Raw genomic sequence first — 21,184 nt, forward strand, 5'->3', positions numbered from 1 at the left:
GTAGGGGTGTTAGATTTCTCTTTTCCAGTGCATGGAACTTCTCGGGAGATATTTTGATTAAACCGGCACCACAAGCATTCACGTTGTCAGAGCAATGTAATTTAGAATATACTTCACCACTCTTGGACCTATGTCAGAGGTGATGGCAAAGGATTTATTTATTTTTTTTTCCTGAGGGGAAAAAAAGGGAATAAAGCTTACCTTACTGCCTCTGCCAACTCTTGTAGTTGAAGGACTGGTTTACAGTGGTCAGGGAAGTGAAGTTCTCAATTAATTAGTTGCTTTGGAATACCTGTGGACTAATTGAGTTCTTCTTAGTCCTAGGGGGAAGGTGAGTATTTGTGTGTTAACCATGTTAGGTGTAATTTCAGAAGGATTGTATACATTTATTAGGAAAGGCATACATTTTTGATACAGTATGGTTACCACTTTTATGCTGTAGTACATTGAGTAGACATGTTCTTGAGACTGGATAAAAAGAGCCCATCGGTTATTTAATGTTCTTCTCTGTCCTTAGAGATTTTGCCTCCCTTACTCTTTTTTTTTTTTTTTTTTTTTGAGGTGGTGGTAAGTGGAAAAGTTCACTTGATAGTCATTACTATCAAATGACTTCTTAAAACAGGTCTTGGCTTGTTAATTTATTTTGCTTTTAGAATTTACTGTATTGAAAGCCAAATAAAGATGTAGTAGAATTTGTCCCAGGTAAGAACAGGTAGGCTGTGAATGCATGTTTTTGACTGTAGAAACTCTTCATCTCCCCCTGTACTTACTGAAGTATTGGTTGAAGAGCTGAGTTGGAATGAGTCAAGTGTTACTGTAGTTAAGTTTTAGGAAGAGGCTTTGTGTTTCTTAAGAGCAGTGCTTACTCTTTTAAGGCATGTAGCATCTTTACAAAGCAAGTGAGCATTCAATAAATAAGTGTTATAAACTTTCTAGGTTGATAGCCTTTTGTAGATATGACTAATCTATTTAGTAAGGAGCTTTTGAAATTTTATGAACTTCTTGGGGAGAAGGAGCAATAGTAGAGTAGAAAGGTATTTAGTACAGAAAAAATAAAGATAGCCTTAAGTGGAATACACATGTATATTAGATTTGTGACTCTGTTGTAACTTCAGGGTAAAGCTTTTGAATATTCACTACAAAAATAGCTTCCTTAAAATTGCTCTTTTTAAAAATTATACCTTTTACACATTTGGTAGCAGGCAAATTTACTTGGAAGACTATCAACTAGTCTGATGATACTGGAGTTCAAGATACATGTTACAGTATGAAAGATATATTTGAAAAATGGTTATGGTCATTTGGGATTTATTTGACACAGGTATGTGAGCAAAGTTGCTTGACAGGCTTCTAGAGTTAAAAGCCAGAATTAATAGGGATAGAAGTAGAAGTTACTTTTATTTGTTCTTGGTGCTGGTACTGGTGCTTGAACTCATGGTCTGGGAATTATCCCTTAGCTTTTCTCTCAAGGCTAGCACTCTACCATTCCAGCCACAGCTTTACTTCTGGCTTTTTGGGGGTTCATTAGAGACAAGAGTCTCATGGACTCTCTTGACCATTCAATGACAATAGAATTAGGTAATGAACAAAGCATTTTAAACATCTCGTCTTCATTTTATTTCTTAAGGAAATTGTGTCAGAGTATGACGGTCACAGACTACTGAGGCACTCTTTAACTATTCTCTCCACACTCCAAGTAAGGTAGTAGCAGCTTTCCTTCATTGAATTTAATCATATAAAATTAGAGATGACTAGGTAAGGCTTTGTTGAATAAGTGGAGTTTGAAATCATACTAATGAGGGAAGGCAAAGATAGGAAAGAGAAAGAGGACTGAAATTTTTTATTTCTATTTTTTGGTGTTAGGGATAGATGGATTCAGGGCCTTGCATTGTACCAGAACTGGGTAAGTAAACTATTGAAACTAGATTAGTTGTTTTACAAATGAATTTTCAAATTATTGGTAAATATATTTCTCTGTGTTTGTATAAACATTGTGGAGAGAATTTAACTCTCTTTACTAGTTACTCTTGGACAAATGGCTATATTGATATTAAGGGCAGGTGACAGCTCGAGAAGCAGTATTTAAGATAGATCATTTATAATCCTTTAAGGTGAGAGTAATATACACTTTGTGTGTGTGTGCGTGTGTGCGTGTGTGCGTGTGTGCGCACGTGCGCACGCGCGTGCGCGCATGTGCGCTTATCTTGAGGCTTAGATTTAGGGCCTGGGTGCTGTCTCTGAGCTTTAGCTCTGAAGGCCGATGCGATATCACTTGAGCCACAGCTGTTATTTCTTTGGTGGTTAATTGGAGATAAGAGTCTAATAGACTTTCCTGACTGGGCTGGCTTAGAACTTTGATCCTCAGATCTCATTCTCCTGAGTAGCTGGGATTACAGTTGTGGCCTATTGGTGCCTGACTAATAATACATAACTTTGACTGACTTCAATTTTGTCTCCTGGTCATATATAAGTAGAATCTAGGGGAGAGACTCCCTTTCTAACTACCAGCTATCCAAACTTTAATTTTTGTGATGGACACTAAAATGACTAGTACCTGTGACTATGTAACCGATACATATTGGAGTGTCATGTGACTGATGAGAGATGGATATCTAGGATTTGTAGTATATTTCATCCTTTTTTTTTTTTTCATAGTCATTGATTGTAGCTCAGTGTTTAATCACAGAGAAGGAACATAGTGTAGTGGAAGACTGATGTTATATCATTTGACACTGTAGTGCTCCTCTTATAAACCAGGCTTTTTCAGTTGTTTATAGTAAATACCTACATAAAAAGTATAAACATTCATATTCTACACTTCTATGTAGATAAATCAAAAAGACGTGGTGCTTATTTGTGAATTAAGTTTATTCTTCAGTTTATAAGTTCAGGTGCAGAATTATTACTAGAAGAATATCATTAAGTAGGGTGGGTATTGTTAGGCTCTGAAGATTGGATGGGTCTTGAGAACAAAGTATAGGATATATAGGATATACCTCTTGTTTGAAGGTAGCAGCATGTTAAGGGTTTTTTTTTTTTTTGTGGTCCTGAAGCTTAAACTCCTTGACAGGGCCTAGGTACTGTCTCTAAGCTTTTTTGCTCAAGGCTGGTACTCTACCACTTCTGAGTCACAGCTCCACGTGAAGGTTTTTTTTTTTCTTTTGAACTCAGGGACTGAACACTGTTCTTGGACTTTTCTCAAGGCTAGAGCTCTACCACTTGAGCCACAGCAGCACTTCCAACCTTTTTCTATGTATGTGGTACTGAGGAATCGAACCCTGGTCTTTGTGCATGCTAGGCAAGCACTCTGCCATTAGGCCAAACTCCTGGCCCTCACATGAAGTTTTATGGTAATTAATTGGAGATGAGTCTCATGGACTTTCTTACAGCTGGCTTTGATTCCTAGTCATCAGACCTCACCCTCCTGAGTAGCTAGGATTACAAAGCATTGTAGGGAATATTGAGCACACCAGACCTCCCTTATTGTAAGAATTTTCAGTATGAAAGGGCTGTTTAAAACGTGGTTAAACACATTAAGATAGAAGCACCTGGAAGATCAAGTGATGTTAGACATGTTTAATACAAAGAAATTAGGGGGGGCTGGGAGTTTGGCCTAGTGGTTAAAGTGCTTGCCTAGCATGCACGAAGACCCAGGTTCAATTCCTTGGTACCACATATATAGAAAAAGCCGGAAGTGGTGCTGAGGCTCAAGTGGTAGAGTTCTAGCCTTGAGAAAGTTCAAGGACGGTGCTCACGCTCTGAGCTCAAGCCCAGGACTGGCAAAAAAAAAAAAAAAAGAAAGAAATTAGGGGTTATTTTTCTGTAGGCAAGCACAGTAAAGAGTTGATTTAAATGAGAGAATAATTCCTGGAGAAAATTGGAACAGCTGAAATATGACTTAAAACTAGGGAGATGTGTTCTCTTTACCCTTGACCATCTGAACTAGAAAAGAAAAATGAGATTATAGTAACTGAATTCCACTCCCCCCAATTGATCACTTTCACATACTTGGATTTTTTTTTTTTACACTATTTCCTTCTGTCAGCTGCTCTCATAGTTGGTACTTTGCCTATATTGAGACAAATCTGGGTTTTTGAATGTTTATTTTTTTGGTCTTGCTAAATAGTTACCCCCAAATTTGTAACTCATAGATTAGTTACTTTTATCTTCTACACAGTTAATTTAGGGGTCAAAAAGTGGATATTTAAATTATTTGACTTAGTCAAAAAAAACTACTGTTTTTGAGGGGTTTTTGATAACTGTGTTACTAAACTTGGAGTCACTGAGCCAAAAATACTCTTTGAAATGGAAATACCTTAATGAAAAACTATTTTCTTGTAAGAAAAGGGAAAATCTCATAAAGGGATAATTTAATGTTATGTGTTAAGGCCAAAGGAAGATGTTTAAAAACTACCTATTGCATGCCTTGCTTCCCATTTTTACTGTTACCTTGACTTTGGACTTCTTACCTAATATACAGGCTCTAATAATTGCCTTGGATCTGATCTTCCTAATTTTACACTCTCATTAAAGTTTTACTCAACTTTTTTTTTGCCCTGGGGTTTGAACTCTGGGCCTGGGTAGTGTTCCTGAGAAGCTTTGTGCTCAAGGCTAGTGTTCAGCCACTTGAACCACAGCCTCACTTTTACTTTTCTGAGTGGTTACTGGAGATAAGATTCTCACAGACTTCCCTGCCCAGGCTGGCTTTGAAACAGTATCCTCAGATCTCAGACTCTTGAGAGCTAGGATTGTAGGCATGAGCAACTGGTGCCTGGCTCAACACTTGTGTTTATCTCTGCCAATATAGCTTTGATTTTACAATCCCTTTGATCTAAAATTTTAGTGGTTCTCTTTAGGGATGCCTGGCATTCTTCACCTACATTTACTAAAGGTTAGCCTTCACCTGACCTCTAAGGGTATTCATGCAGCAATCTATAGGATGCCTTAATTGATAACCTTTAAGTAATCCCATGTCTTACTGCCATTTTTTTTTTTTTTTTGCCAGTCCTGGAGCTTGAACTCAGTGCCTGAGCACTGTTCTTGAGCTTTCTCAAGGCTAGCATTCTACCACTTGAGCCACTGCACTGCTTCTGGCTTCTTCCGTGTATATTGTACCGAGGAGTCATACCCAGGGCCTTGTGCATGCTGGGCCAGCATTCCACCATTGGGTCTCACTCCTGGCCTCATACTGCTTTTATTTTACCCAGATAACATTTTTAAACTATTCCTTTATACATGTTTGGGTTAGGATTTTTTATTTTCCCCCTCAAGAAACTTTATTTTGATTTGGTCCCCAGGCTTGGGAAGAGCTCAAGGGTGGTTAGTTAGGAAGCCAGTGGCTGGGGAGAGAGGCTCAGGCGGAAGCCCTGATGGGCTCTTGGGCATTCTGGATAGCCAGCCTGCGGAGGTTGGTTAGGGGCTCACCCCTCTTCTTGATGAGCTTCGCCCCGTCATACAGGAAATCATAGAGATAGGTGTCTGTGCCCGCAGAGCCTAAGGCATGGGCGTCCAGAATGGCTTTGCTGAGGCTCTTCTCCAGGGCGGCTTTCATGGCTTCCACGGTTTTGCCCCACTCATCTCGAGAATCGGCTTCTGCAAGTCCTGGAACAGCTTAGCCGCCACACTGGCTTTGCCTTGAGATGGTGGGCATCCTCCTGCTTTTCCTCTGCCAACTTGAGGAAGACCCCAGCCCCACGGTTGCGATGACACAGTAGCCCAGAGAGAGGCCGGTTAGGAGCCTCCCAGACTAGTCATGCATGGTTAGTCCTCGAAATAGGACTAACCACAAAAATGGCATTGTTTGGCTCTGGAAGCTGGAGAAGTCAGAGGTGGTGAGTGAGAGGAGTTGGTGAAGGAAAAGGGGAGTTCCTGGGTCTGTTCCATCAAGCACTGTAGAAGCAAGATACAGATCTGCGGGACCTTGTCCTGTGCTGCTCTGCTAGAATCTTGAGAGTAAGGCTGTTATTAATGAATTGTACTTCTAGTATCTAGTACTATAGTATCTAGAATGGTGCTTTATTTTCTAATTTTTAGCATGTAGAATGGATGACATTCCAGAGTTTGGATAGCTTAGGTAGTTATACCTAGCATTGATTGTTGAAATCAATGAATATGAAATGATAAGCTGGAAGTGAATATTCAGCTTTTGCCAAAGATGGGAAAGCACGCGTGCGCGCGTGCGTGTGTGTGTGTGTGTGTGTGTGTGTGTGTGTGTGTATGCATGCTAGAAATCGGGCTGGGTGCTGGTTTTTTTTTTTTTTTTTTTTTTTGTGGGTCATGGGGCCTTGAACTAGGCCTGGGCGCTGTCCCTGAGCGCTTCAGCTCAAGGCTACTGCCCTACCCTGGAGCCAAGTCCTACTTCCTGCTTTCTAGAGGTTAATTGGAGATAAGAATCTCAGGTCCTTTTGTGCCTGTGCTGGCTTTGAACCTTGATCCTCAGCTCTCAGCCTCCTGAATAAGCTAGGATTACAGGTGTGAGCCACCAAGCTTGGCTCCCTAACCTTTCTTTTTTTTTTTTTTTTTTTTTTTTTGCCAGTCCTGGGCTTGAGCTCAGGGCCTGAGCACTGTCCTTGGACTTTCTCAAGGCTAGAGCTCTACCACTTGAGCCTCAGCACCACTTCTGGCTTTTTTTCTATGTATGTGGTACCGAGGAATCGAACCCGGGTCTTCATGCATGCTAGGCAAGCACTTTAACCACTAGGCCAAACTCCCGACCCCTCCCTAACCTTTCTTGCTCAAGGATAATGCTCTACCACTTAGCCACAGCTCTACTTCCAGCTTTTTTGTGTGTGTGTGCCAATCCTAGGGCTTGAACCTAGGACTGGGTGCTAGCACTCAAGGCTCAAGGCTAGCTCAAGGCTAGCACTCTACCACAAGTCCACTCATAGATTTTTTTTTTTTTTGGTGGGTCATGGAGCTTGAACTCTTGGCCTGGATGTTGTCCCTGAGCTCTTCAGCTCAAGGCTATCACCCTACCCTGGAGCCACAGCACAATTTCCCATTTTCTAGAGGTTATTTGGAGCTAAGAGTCTCTTGTTCTTTAGTGCCTGGGCTAGCTTTGAACCTCGATTCTCAGATCTCAGCCTCCTGAGTAGCTAGGATTACAGGCATGAGCCACCATGCCCAACTAGCTTTTTTTTTTTTTAATTGGAGGTAAGAGTCTCATGGACTTTGCTCTCCAGGCTGGCTCTGAACTGTGATCCTCAGATCTCAGCCTCCTGAGTAGGTGGGATTACAGGCATGATCCACCAGTTCCAGCCAAGGGCAAATATACTTTTATTATATCTTACATTTCAAGAGTCAGAAATTTAAAACTTACCCTCCAAGAAAGTTTGTAAAGAATAAAATGTTTCTGTCCATATGTAGATAATTAAACTTCACAAAGAAAATGTCTTGGGAAAAAAAAACAGCTGCATGCCAAAATTTGTTATAAAGATAAACAAATTTTTGTTACCTTTTCCCAGATTTTCAGAAAGTTTGAGCACAGAGGAATTGAGAGCTGAGTTAATTCAACAAATGTGCTCCTTTGGTAATAAAGATGAAATTTAGCATAGTTGGAAGGTGATGATTTGATAGTCCCTAAGACTAGCTATGCAGCCTTACTGGGTTCTTACAAAATGTATGCCCTTACAATTGCTCAGTGTGGGCTTTAGTGCACAGGAAATTCAGAGCTATCCCACAAAGTGATTTTGACCAGTCTAGACAGAGTACCAGGTATTAGCACAGAGCAGGCACTTTTTTTTTTTTTCCCCAGTCCTGAGGCTTGAACTCAGAACCTGGGCACTATCCTTGAGCTTTCTCAAGGCTAGTGCTTTACCACTTGAGCCACTTCTGGCTTTTTCTGTGTATGTGGTCCTAGGGAATCAAACCCAGGGCTTCCTACTTGCTGGACAAGCACTCTACCACTTGGCCACATTCCTGGCTCCAGAGCAGACACTTACCATGAGTGTTTTCCCCTTTTCTGTAGTAAAAGGTGTAATAAAATTACTTTGTAAGTTGTTTTGAGGATAAGAAAGTTACTAAGTGTTCCTTCTCTTCTCCTATATATCCTTTGTTAGATGTTTTTTTTAAATATTTACTTACTGGAGAAGCTTTCTCTGATCATTCTTCAATAAAACGGCAAACCCTGGTTCTATTTCTCTTGATATATTTTGTAGCACCTAACCGTATTAGATGTCATACTTCATATGTGTTTGCTTCTCAGACTCTTGGTATGTATGTTCCTAAGGGCATTTTTTTCACTACTGAATCTTCAGTTCCCAAACCATATTGAAGGTGTTAACTTATAGTTAATAGAAGGAATAAAGGTTTGTGGAGATCTAATTCAAGTTCTTACATCCTGTGCAACATTTACCTTGGTGGTGGTTAGTGGATTGTCTATTAAAATATAGATGGGCATTGTCCTCTAAGCTGAATAAACTCTAGAAGTAGAATACAAGTACCTGCATTCTGAGCAAGCTTGGTTCACGAACTGTATTGCCTCCAATACTCAATGTTTTTACTAAGGGGTTGTGTCTAATTACGTACTGACATTGTAGCTTACCTGTAGACTTAATAAAATTATAGATGGGTTGACCATTTAGAAGTAAACAATTTGTTGTGTTTCCCCTCCAAGGCTTGTTTTGGCTACTCTTATTTTTTGTCAGAAATCCACTTTTATTTGAAAGTTAAGGAACTAGAAATCTCAAATACCAGATGTTAGTTGACCCATCTTTCTCAAACAAAATCAAACCCTTTAGTTGTACTTACATTCTGTATTTGTAATTAATGTTTTGCTCATAGAATAGGGAAATTTATTGAGTGCAGTAGCTCATGCCTATAATCACAGTTAATTGGAAGGTGAAAGGGATCACAATTCAAGAAGTAATATGGCTTTAAAATAAAGATAGAAATCCTGATGCATGGTACTGCATTTTATACCTGTAGAAGCTTGAAATGTTTGGAAATGTTTTGAATGTCCACTTTTCTCTGAAGCAGGGATATGACTGGTAAGTCACAGGGTTGCTGAGTGGATTTCACAGTGCTTGGCCTAAAGTCATTCCAGGAATTTAAGTTCTCTTCCCTGTGAGGTAGATTCCGAGGTAACTTAAAATGTTGCCTTAGAAATCATTGTACAATTCAAACCTAGTACTTCCAAAAAAAAATTTTAATCTTTCAGAATTGTAAAAATGTCAGAAAAAGTTGTATGGAAAAGTAATTATTGTGTTGACTTAATACATATTGGTTTTGAATCTTTGTTTTGTTTTTTTTTTGGTTGGTTGGGTGGAAGAGGTTTGAATTCAGGGCCTCAGGGCCTGAGTCTGTCCCTGAGCTTTTTTTTTTTTTTTTTTTTTTTTTTTTTTTTTGCTCATAGCACTTTACCACTTTGAGCCACCACTCCACTTCTGATTTTTCTGGTGGTTAGTTGGAGATTAAAGTCTCACCAACTTTCTTGCCAGGGTTGATTTTGAACCATAATCCCCAGATCTCCGCTTCTTGAATAGCTACTATTACAAGCCAGGATTACAACCAGTGCCTGGCTCATTTTGAATTTTTTTAAAAAGAGAAATAAATTATTACTCTTCTAGTCAAAAGATTTTCCTAGTACCTTTCTCTTTTTCCTGGCTAGTTTTGAATCTTGTAAAAAGAGAAATAAGTTGTTTACTGTACCAGTTGAAAAGTTTACCCTGTACTTAATCTTTCCTTTCTCCATTAATATGTGTCTGTGCTAAAAGTCCTTCCCTCCCTTCCCTCCCTTCCCTCCCTTCCCTCCCTTCCTTCTCTTCCCTCTCTTCCCTCTCCTCCCTCTCCTCCCTCTCCTCCCTCTCCTCCCTCTCCTCCCTCTCCTCCCTCTCCTCCCTCTCCTCCCTCTCCTCCCTCTCCTCCACCTTCTCCTCCCTCTCCTCCCTCTCCTCCCTCTCCTCCACCTTCTCCTCCCTCTCCTCTACCTTCTCCTCCCTCTCCTCTACCTTCTCCTCCCTCTCCTCTACCTTCTCCTCCCTCTCCTCCACTTTCTCCTCCTCCTCACTTTTTGGTAGTACTGGTGTTAGAACTCAGGCTTCCCGAGTTCTGTTAGGCAGATGCTCAACCACTTTCTCTCTGGCTTAGAGCTCTTTTGCTCTGGATAGGGTCTTGAGTTTTTTCCCAGAGTTGTACCTATACTTCCTGTGTAGCTGGGTTTACATGTAGATACTATAGTGTTGAACTTATTGGTGCTTGCCTAGCATGCAAAAGCCCTGGGTTCAATTCTTCGGGACCACATACCCAGGAAAAAAACAGGAGTGGTGCTGTGGCTCAAGTGGCTTTAAGCAAAAAAAGTTGATCAAGGACAGTGCCAGACCCTGAGTTCAAGCTCCAAGACTGGTGGGGGGGGGGGGCGTTGGAGGTAGGAACTCCTGTATGATACGAACAACTTCCCTAAAATACTAAACTAAAAATTGCTTCATTTTTGTATATTCTGTATAAATTTGTACCACAGGGGGGGAAAGTACATTCTTTCCTACCCAAATAATGAAGAGCAGATACAGGGCCTTCTCTGTCTTGACTTTAGGAGAAATTGTAAGACATGCCTTTAGAAGTAAAAGAGCCTTAGTATGAAGAAGACTTTCAATAAAAGAGTCGTTCTGAGTTCCTTTGTTCCTTAGAGGCTCTTTAACCATTGTTTATTGTGGGATTTTTTTTTTTTTTTTTTGGCCAGTCCTGGGCTTGAGCTCAGGGCCTGAGCACTGTCCTTGAACTTTCTCAGGGCTAGAGCTCTAGAGCTCTACCACTTGAGCCTCAGCACTTCCGGCTTTTTTTTCTATGTATGTGGTACCAAGAAATTGAACCCGGATCTTCGTGCATGCTAGGAAGCACTCTACCACTTGGCCAAACTCCTGGCCTCCCAGCCCTGTTTTTTAAATCTTAAAATACACTTGCATTCAAGTATGCTATAAAGAACTGATTAGTACCTTAGGGCAATTCCTGACAAAAATTGAGTTTTTACATTTTGCTTTATCTATTTCAATAAATGTGTAAAGGCATTTTTATGCATAGTGTTCCCACTTAAAAGTGGGAGCAGAGAAAATTGTATGACATCAATGGTGGTTACTATGGAAACAGGGAAGATTTCAAGTGGAAGATAAGATGTGAATCTTATAGGAAAAAACAAGTCTTTGTTTCCTGACTAAATAGTAATGAAGAAAGAAGATAAATTGTTTAATATGCTCTTTAAAGGCTTTTTATTTTGTGTGCTGGTATTGGAGCTTGAACTCTGGGGCTTGAACCCAGGGCATGGGCACTCCCCCTTAGTTTTTTCACTCAAGACTAGTGTGCTCTAACACTTGGGCCATAGCTCCACTTTCAGCTTTTTGATAGTTATTGGAGATAAAACTCTGAGTTGTCTCTCTGGCTGGCTTAAAACCTGAATCTTCAGAGCTCAGCTTCCTGAGATTACAGGTGGGAGTCACTGGTGCCACTAAAGCTTTGTTTTTCTTTTTAAAGCATGAATATTTTAGAGTGCTGTGTTGTCGGCCAAAGAGGCAGAGCTGTGGGGGGAACTATTTGATAACTAACATTGCCTTTGTGTAGTCTTCAGAGTTCCTCCCCCCTCCCCAATTTATATTAGTTCTAGTTCCCTAACAGAAATCTGAGCTTACACATTTTGAACTCAATGCCTGGGGACTGAGTGCTGTCCCTGAGCTCTTTTGCTCAAGGCTAGCATACTTAACACTTGAGCCACAATTCTACTCAATTCTACTTCTTGTTTTTTGCTGATTAGTTGGAGATAAGGGTCTCACAGAGGTTCCTGTCTTGGGCTAGCTTCTAATTGAGATCCTCCGATCTCAGTTCTCCTGAGTAGATAGGATTATGGGTATGAACCACTGGCTCCTGGCACTAACTGTATTTTATTGGAACAAATCAAGAGTTGAAAAGCATTTCTTTCCTTCAAATAAATATTTAAGTCAAAGTTTTTTTTTTTTTTTTTTTTTTTTTTTTGTCATTTTCAGTGTCCCTATTCTGGTCAAGGATGCAAAAGCCCAGCTTACTCCAGACCCACAGCCTTAGTTAACGATCATGTTAACAATTACTTTTTAAAAATCCAGAGAGAGAGAGAGAGAGAGAAACAGAGAAACAGACATAGACACATAGAGATAGAGAAACACAGAGTATGTGGTGTGCGTGTGTGTGTGTGTGTGTGTATCTATCATGACTTGAACTCAGGGCCTTTCTTTTCTTTTTTGGGGGGGTGGGGTGGGGGTGGAATTATGGGGCGTGAACTAAGCCTGGGTGTTGTCCCTGATCTCTTCAGCTCAAGGCTAACACCCTACTCCTAGGCCTGGGCGTTGTCCCTGAGCTCTTCAGCTCAAGGCTACAACCCTATCCTTGAGCCAAGCCCCATTTATGGCCTTGCATTTTCACTGGGCTGTCTGCTCAAAGCTGGTGCTCTTGAGCCATACCTAAAGTCCAGCACTTGGCTTGTTAATTCAGCCTCCTAAGTAGCTAGGATTACAGGTGTGAGCATAGTGATTGTTTTATGTACTCTTTCTTTTGTGCTTTATACAGAATCTTTAATAGCTAGACTGAAGCTTAAGTTTTTTTAGTGTATAAGTAGTCTCCAGGAAGGATGGAGCATTATAGTGTAACTTGAAGAAAAACTTTTTCAGCCAGGCCTTCATGGCTCATTCCTATAATCCTAGCTACCCAGGAGGTTGAGCTCTGAAGAACTTTGAATCTAGCCTGAACATAGAGTCCATGAGATTCTTCAATTAAATGTTGGACTGGAGGTGTGGCTGAAGTGGTAGATAACCAGCTATGAGCCATGACAAGAATGTAGACACTCTTGAGTTCAAGTTCCAGTAACACACACAAAACCAAAAGTTTTCTGGCTTTCTTGATGACTTGGCCTCAATGTCACTAGTGTCTACATGAAATAAATGAATGATAGTTATACACGAGCAGTTATCATGACCCTTGTTCCTGTATGTTTTGAGAACCACAGATGTTGGTTTACTTTACCTCAGATTTAAGGATTATAGGCTTATCTTAGAAGTAGAAAATTTCAAAGTGTTTGGGGAAGTGAATAATGGATTGGTTATATTGATTCTTTAAGTTCATTTATTAGAAAACTTTATGTTTGGAAAAACATGACTTCTGTCTTATCAGAAGAAGACATTACTAAGTTAAGTTTGCCACCTTACTATTAGCTTTTCTGTTTTACCTTTAAACATTTTTTTGTTTTTCATTTTACATTTTTAACTTTTTTCCTGTCGGTAAATTAGTGTTCTATTTTGACTCTCTCCCTCCTTCCCCCTCCCTCCCTCCCTCCTTCCCTCCTTCCCTGTTTCCCTTCTTCCCTGTTTCCCTTCTTCCCTGTGTCCCTTCTTCCCTCTTTTCCTTCTTCCCTTCCTCCCTCCCCCCCCCCCACCCAGTTCTTTGGCTTGAACATAGGGCCTGGGCACTGTTCTTGAGTTTCTTTTGCTCAAGGCTGGCATTCATCACTTGAACCACTTCTGGCTTTTTCTGTTTATGTGGTACTGTGGAATCGAGCCCAGGGCTTCATGTATGCTAGGCAAGCACTCTATCACTAAGTCATATTCCCAGCTCTTAATTGGCTTTTATTTTTCATTTCTACATCGATTATAAACTCCATATCCTGTTTTCTTATTTATACACTTACATTCTGGCTTTTCTGTGCGTGTGGTGGTAGGAATTCAACTCCGCACCTTGAGTGTGCTAGACAAGTGTGTTCTCCCGCAGAGTTATATCCCTAATGGTTTTAATCTAAGTGAATGGTTAGCCCTTAAGGAAATTTACTTCAAAGGAACAAAGAGCCTTTTTTTTTTTTTGTGGTGGTGGGGGTTGAACCTTGGGCTGGGCACTGTCCCTGCTTCTTTGCTTAAGGCTAGTGCCCGACCACTTTGAGCCACAGTGCTACTGCCAGTTTTCTGGTGATTGTTGATAAGAGTCGAATAGACTTGGCTGGCTGACCTGGCTGGCTTTGAATTGTGATCTTCCAGGTCCCAGCCTCCTGAGGAGCTAGGATTACAGGTCTGAGCCACTAGGGGCAGGCCCCAAGAACTGTTTTATATGTGTATTTATTTGCAACTTCAGTTTCAGATCTATAGAAAGTAATAAAGATACTTTTTAGCTGATAATGTTAAGGTCCAGCCTGAATACTATTATTTTTTGCATCTACTGGTGACAGGTTCTCAGCTTTTGCTTACTGTCTTTATTTTGTTTTCTTCTTTCTCTCTAGTTAGATGTGTCACCCCTTTATCCAACTTTACTAGCTTGTTTATTTTTGATTTTTTTAAGTGAGGTTGATGTGTTTTTTTCCCTCATATTTACATTTTAAGGTTGAGTGTTTTGGATTTTATGCCTTTGTCATAAAATTTGGTACTATTTCCATTATTGTAGTTTAATTTTTTTCAGCGATTCTCCTTTTGGGACTCTTAACTACTTGTTGGATATTGTTCCATAGTTCCTGAGACTCTTACTTTTTCTTCATACTTCATTCTTTATTCTTTTGGTCTATTTTCAAGTCTTCCCTCCCTTACCCCCCCTTCCTTCCTTCCCTTCCCTTGTCCTTCCTCCTTCCTTCCCTCCCCTCCCCCTCCCCTCCCCTCCCCTCCGCCAATTTGTCTAGTGAATGTGAATGTTTCAGTATTTAATTCTCAGTACTGGAATATTTAAAATTATCTCTTGACTGAAATTCTCTACTTATTCACTTCAGAATTCATATTTCTGTAAATATCTCATATGAAATATTTGCTTAAAAGTTGACTGCTAAATTCCACATCGGAATCATTTAACGATTAGGTTTTCATTTTTTTAGTTGGTTGTGGGACTTGAACTCTGTGCCTGAGCATTGTCCCTGAGCTCTTCAGCTCAAGGCTGCTGCCCTACCCCATGAGCCAAATTGCCACTTCGGTTTTCTGGTGGTTAATTGGAGATAGGAGTCTCACGGACTTTAGTTCCCCGGGCTGGCCTGGGCTGGGGTTGAATTGTGATTCTCAGATTTCAGCCTTCCCAATAGGTAGGATTACAAGCATGAGCCACCAGGCTTGGCTTTATTACTTTTTCTTTTTGACTTTGAATACCTAATAATTGTTGATCATATATATTATCATAAGTATTGTAGGTTCTAGATTCTGTTACCTAGTTTTTGTTAAGGCAAGCAATTGCATACTGGCAGGTTGACCTTATGTAGGCTTGGCTTTCTTTTGTTACTGTGGATCTATAGAAAGCTTAGAACTTTCCCTCCTCAAAATGTTCTAATTTTCTAAACTGTGTTCACTCCCCCCCCCCTTTTTATTCAGGTCTTGAGTTTAGGCTTTGTTTGGATGGACTTTAAACAGACTTATTGTAGAACATGCTTAATTCTGAGAGGTGGTTTCTATAGTGTCTCATCTCGATGGCCTAATGTGAGAAATCTTTCTACTCTGGCTGGCTGGGGCAGAACTCCAAAGTCTCTCAGAACTACTTGTCTTCTGACCCTGTAACCGGTGACCTCTGATGGAAGCCTTTGCATAGTGTTATGTTCCCATGCACCTGTGACATGTGTTGTCCTTGCTCAAGGACTTCTGGGTGCCATCTCTGTACGGCTCTTTTCTTTATTGTCCTGCTTCATGGATTCCAGATGCTGTAATATCTTTAACTCAGATTTTCTTTTTTTTTTTTTTTGGCCAGTCCTGGGGCTTGAACTCAGGCCCTGGGCTCTGTCCTTGGACTTTCTCAAGACTAGTGCTCTACCACTTGAGCCACAGCACCTCTTGCGACCTTTTCTGTGTATGTGGTACTAGGAATCGAACCCAGGGCTTTGTGCATGCTAGGAAGAGCTTTACCTCTAGGCTACGATCCCAGCCCTTTAACTCAGATTTTGGTTGCTTTTGGTTTAGTTCTTAGTGCTGTGGTTAAACAGTAAAGATGGGAGTAATGATGGTGCTTATCCTTTTTTTTTTTTTGCCAGTCCTAGGCTAGAGTTCTACCACTTGAGCCTCAGCACCCCTTCCGGCTTTTTTCTATGTATGTGATACCAAGGAATCGAACCCGGGTCTTCGTGCATGCTAGGCAAGCACTTTAACCACTAGGCCAAACTCCTGGCCCGATGGTGCTTATCTAAAGAGTTTGTTTCAGAGATTACTGGCTTTTGATGCCTGTTGGTTAGTGGTTTGAAAAAGCATAGGCATCATATGTTTTACCTACTTTTATTAGGATGGAGTATGAGTCTGGTATCAATTGTTAGTAACTGGAAGACTCCTATCTTCCTTCCCCCACTATGTGTGTGTTTGTGTGTAGTTTTTTTTCTTTTAAAAAGGGTTAATATATATTTGTTGTATTATTGGTTGCAGACACACGCACACTTTTTTTCCCCTCCAGTTTCTGATCTGAGCACTTAATTGCTCTGTTTGTGCACACACACACACTTTTCCCCTCCAGTTTCTGATCTGAACACTTATTTGCTCAGCTTGCTTGCTTGTACCATGCCTTCAGCCTTGTTTTTTGCTGGTGATTTTAGAGATGGACTTTCATCTCTAGAGTCTAAGATCCTGTTGATTGTAGGATTACAGATGTGAGCTACTGGTGTCAGAATTTAAGTGTGTGTGTGTGTGTGTGTTTAAGCAAAACAGAATTGTGAATGGTTTTTATTACTTTGAAATCTGCACCCACCTCTTAATTTTATGCTGATCTAAAATCTACTCTTCTTAAGGGTGTTTATGCATTTTTAAGCTGTGTAATGTCAGTATATGGCTGAAAGTTGGACAGCTTCCCAGTTTTGAGACACTTAATTTTCACTACCAGAAATAACTCGTAAACAAATGTGTACATCTTTCTTAGCATCTCTACCTAGTCCCTTATTTATAGTAAGTTCTTAGAAATACGCTTGCCAGGGTGTAACTCCTAAAGCTTCTAAAAATAACTAGGAGAAAACTTGAATATGAGGTGCTATCTTCAGTTGTGTATAGAAAAAAATGTTGAGGTTCAAGTGCCAGGCTATAACATTTGCTTTGGACTGATTACTATTTTTTTTTAATAAATGGGGTGAGGAGATTGAATCAAAGTTACATTCCATAAAAGTTTGTTTTAATTTGCACTTGAAATGGGAATAATAACATAAGTTTTCTTTTTTGGTTGCTTCTGCAAAGTAAACTATTCTTCTATAAATTTAGTTTTGGGTTGATATAACCCAACATTGGTAATGCAGATTTGTAGCACTTTAAAAAAAAAATCTTAACTTAAAATTAAGCTTCAAGTTTATTGACAGATCTAGATCAGCTCTGAAGTATAAATTTTGCTATTGGTATTCATGCTGAATATATGAATTTGGCAGATTTAAAATCAGGTATAAATACCTTTTTGAAATGAATTTTAGTTTTTAGCCAAACTTTTAAGTTCATAGTAAAATTGAGTGGAAAGTACAATTCTCATATGCCTTCCTCTCCGCCATGAGCTCATTAACTTGATTAACCCTCTCTGATACATTATGACCATCCAGAGTCCATAATGTGTATATAATTTATATGTAATAGATTCATTGCTCTAAAAAATTCTTCTATCTCATTCTTCTGTGTTCTGCCTTCTCTTGCCCCTGCCCCCTTCTCTCCCCCTCTCTCCTCCTTCTCCCCCTCTTCCCCCTCTCTTCCCCCCTCTCCCCTCTCTCCCCATCTCTTCCCCGCCCCCTCCCTCTTCTCCCTCCTCCCCTCCCTTTCTCCCTTTCCTTTCTCCCTCCCTTTCTCCCTCTCCTCTCTCCCTCTCCTTCTCTCTCCCTCTTTCTCTCCTTTCTCTTTGTTTCTCTCCTCTTTCTCTCCCTCTTTCTCTTTTTTCTTTCCCTTTCTCCCACCCACCTGCCCTCCCTCCTTCCTTCCCTCCCTCCCTTTCCTCCTTCCCTCTCTCCCTTTCCTGCTTTCCCTCCCTCCCTTCCCTCCCTTTCCTCCCTCCCTCCTTCCCTCCCTCCCTCCCTCCCTCCCTGAACTCAAGGCCTGGGCACTGTCTTTGAGCTTCTTTTATTCAAGGCTAGCACTCTACTACTTCAACTACAGTTCCACTTTTGGCTTTTCTGAGTAGTTTATTGGAGATAAGAGTCTCATGAACTTTCCTGCCTGGGCTGGCTTTGAGCCCTGATCCTCAGATCTCAGCCTCTTCCGTGGCCAGGATTATAGATGTGAGCCACCAGTGCCTGGCTTAATTTTGAGGTTTAAAAACAATCAAACTATTGTTTTGGGTGGAATAATAGTTTTTATTGTAACTTTGTGGTAAATATACTTCTCTTGACTTATTAGAGGTATTTCTCCCAATGAATCAATGAACAAATTTTTACAAAATAAATACAAGTTAGGTGTAACAATTCTAAGATGGGTAACTTTCATTCATTCAGGAACTATTTATTAAGCACCTACTTGTGTAGGTGCTAAACAGTGTTCTAGATGCTGGGGATGGGACAGTAGGGTGCTAGTGACACTTGCATTCTTCAGTGGGAGAAGGTCGGAGGTAATTGTAAATAAATGAAAAGGATTATTGTAAATACTGAAAAGAGTTTATTTGATCAGTGCAAGGGAAAGGGAGTCACAGAAACGCAGCACAAAGGATGAATAAATTCAACAATGATACTCACTAGGCACTATGTTGGAAATGAACTTTACAACTTGGGGTGAGGGGCCTGGAGAGTGGTAAGCTGAGAAAAAGAGGGACTGGAGAGTGGTAAGCTGAGAAAAAGGGAGGGAGTAACAATGTTTAAAAAGAAATGTACTCATAACTATAACTGTAACCCCCTGTTCATCACCTTTACAATAAATTTAAAAAGGAAGAGAAACAAAAATACTGAAAAGCACTGTAAAAAAAAAATTGAAGGTGATATAGGTGGGGTCTGTGACTTTGAATGAATGAGTGGTGAGGGAAAACCACCAAGGTGCTAGCACCTGAGCTGATGACCCCTATCTGTTGATAGAAAAAAATGGTGGTTATAAGAATAGGGGTAATAGCAATAGAAATTCTGAAATGAAGACAGATTTAAGCTTTTTGTTACTGATTTAGGGGCAAGGAAAAGTAAAATGTTGATAAGGATAACCCCAGTTTTGTCCCTAAGCAGTTGAGTGAGGATGTTGGTACATAGTTTTTGGTTAATTGAAAACTACTATAGTAGTTTGGCATTTTTGGGGGGGGGTGGTCATGGGTCGTGGGGCATGAACTCAACCTGGGCACTGTCCCTGAGCTCTTTAGCTACAGGCTACTGCCCTACTCCTTGAGCCACAGTGCCACTTCCAGTTTTCTGGTGGTTAATTGGAGATAAGTGTCTCATAGACTTTAGTGCCTGGGGTGGCTTTGAACTGCAATCCTCAGATCTTAGCCTCCTGAGTAGCTAGGATTACAGGTGTGAGGCACCGCACCTGGCAGTATTTTGGCATTTTAAGGTGTAAAATAAAGCTACTGTTATATTATTTTAAAACAACTGTTACCTTAGTAATGTATATCCATAGTGCTTTATATGTACCAGTGGGTTCTTTAGCACATTTGAATCTGATGACAGTTCTGTGGAGTATGTGCTATGATCTTTGCTGTACAGATGAAAAAACCAACACAGAAAACCTACATATGTATGGACAATTCTACCTTCTGCCTTATGGTCTTAACCATTTACTAACCTTAGAAGCTTTAATACAGTTTAGTTTGCATACTGTTTTATCATTTATGTGGACTTTCCTAATGATATATTATCTTGGAATTTATGCTGTACCTGTTTTAGAAAGTTTACTTCTTGTGTATTCAAATAACCTATCTGGGTACAACTGTACGCCATTGAAACAGGCAGTGATAATAACCTCTTTAATCAAATGTGGATTGCTTTTCCTTCCAGAAATTTTCCTTTGAAGCTGCTGGCTCTCACTGGTCCATTGTCAGTGTCTGTAACACATTTTGAAATAACATTTTTGCTTTGGCTTTGCTGTATACAGTTAAAGATGTGAAAGGCTTTTCTTCCACATCACAAGACAAGTCTGCAAATCTGATAGGCTAGATGTTTCTTTCTGTAAAAATTCTTAAGAATCCATTAGTGTAGGCATATACATTTTGGTCTGTGAATAGTAGTTATGTGGATAATTCATTATTGCCCTCTTGGGGAATGATGTATCTATCGCTCTTTAGTTGATTGGCTCATCTTCCTGACAGAAGTGATCATTACATTAAACACAGGGATATCATAGGTCTCCTTAGAATGGAAACTGACACTTAACAGATTCAAGGAGAAGGTCTTTTACAAATTATGATGTGGGACAGAAGATTCCCAGGAGTAACTCATTACTACATAGGGTCAAGAAGTCAAAGTATGTATTTTCTAAAGCTATTAGTTGTTTCATTTTTTTTTTTCCTTTTAGAGCAGAAATCTAAGCTTTGGTCATTTTTCTTTGCTGCTTATTTTTCCTTATTTATTCAGTGAAGTTCTTCAGTAGAGGTTACTTTCTTTTCATGTGTTAATAGGAAACAAAGGAAGAGTTTATATGGTTGTTTTGGGGAGCTCCATAATTTTTATGTGGTGCTTGTAGTTTGGTGAGAAAGCCACAGTGGAAGGTGTAGTTAGCATTTCACAGATTATTCTCCACGAAAACATTAATCTGTGCCTTGCTTTGATAAAAGGATGCTGTAGTATTATGTTACCCTTAAAAAATTAAGGATTTGTTGGGCCGGGAGATTGGCCTAGTGGTTAAGTGCTTGCCTAGCATGCACAAAAACCCGGGTTTGATTCCTCCGTACCACATATATAGAAAAAAGCCGGGGGTGGTGCGAGGCTCAAGTGTAGAGCTCTAGCCTTGAGAAAGTCCAAGGACAGTGCTCAGGCCCCTCAACTCAAGCCCAGGACTGGCAAAAAAAATAAAATAAAAATAAAAAAATTAAGGATTTGTAACTCCTTTGGAAACTTCTTAAGATTTTACTTTTTTCCCCCTGGCTTTACTCTTTTTAAAACTTTGCTTTTTAAGTTCCAGATCAAAAAACAGTCTTCCTCAGTTCCATGAAGTAGCAAAGGATGTTTATGGAATCATGAAGCTGCTGCATTTAGCTCTTAGGACTTGAGATAGGGACGATTACTTAGTATTCAATAGTGCTAGAAATGCTAACTACTATAATATTGAAAATCTTTTTATAATTATTTTCAAGTGATATATAGAGAGTATGTTAACTTTCATTATCATTGTAGTTTTAAAGAAAACGTTGTAATACAGTGATTAATGTATTT

General features: G+C 40.0%; 1 protein-coding gene across 3 annotated transcripts in view; it reads left to right on the forward strand.

Moving 5' to 3' along the window:
* The window catches only part of Atl2 (atlastin GTPase 2), a 49,169-nt gene that overhangs the window by 1,177 nt on the left and 26,808 nt on the right, over window positions 1–21,184 (forward strand). The gene's annotated exons all lie outside the window — the stretch shown is intronic.

The sequence above is a fragment of the Megascapheus bottae genome, chromosome 7, assembly GCF_031878675.1.
Source record: "Megascapheus bottae isolate mThoBot1 chromosome 7, mThoBot2.hap1, whole genome shotgun sequence".
Lineage (NCBI taxonomy): Eukaryota > Metazoa > Chordata > Mammalia > Rodentia > Geomyidae > Megascapheus > Megascapheus bottae.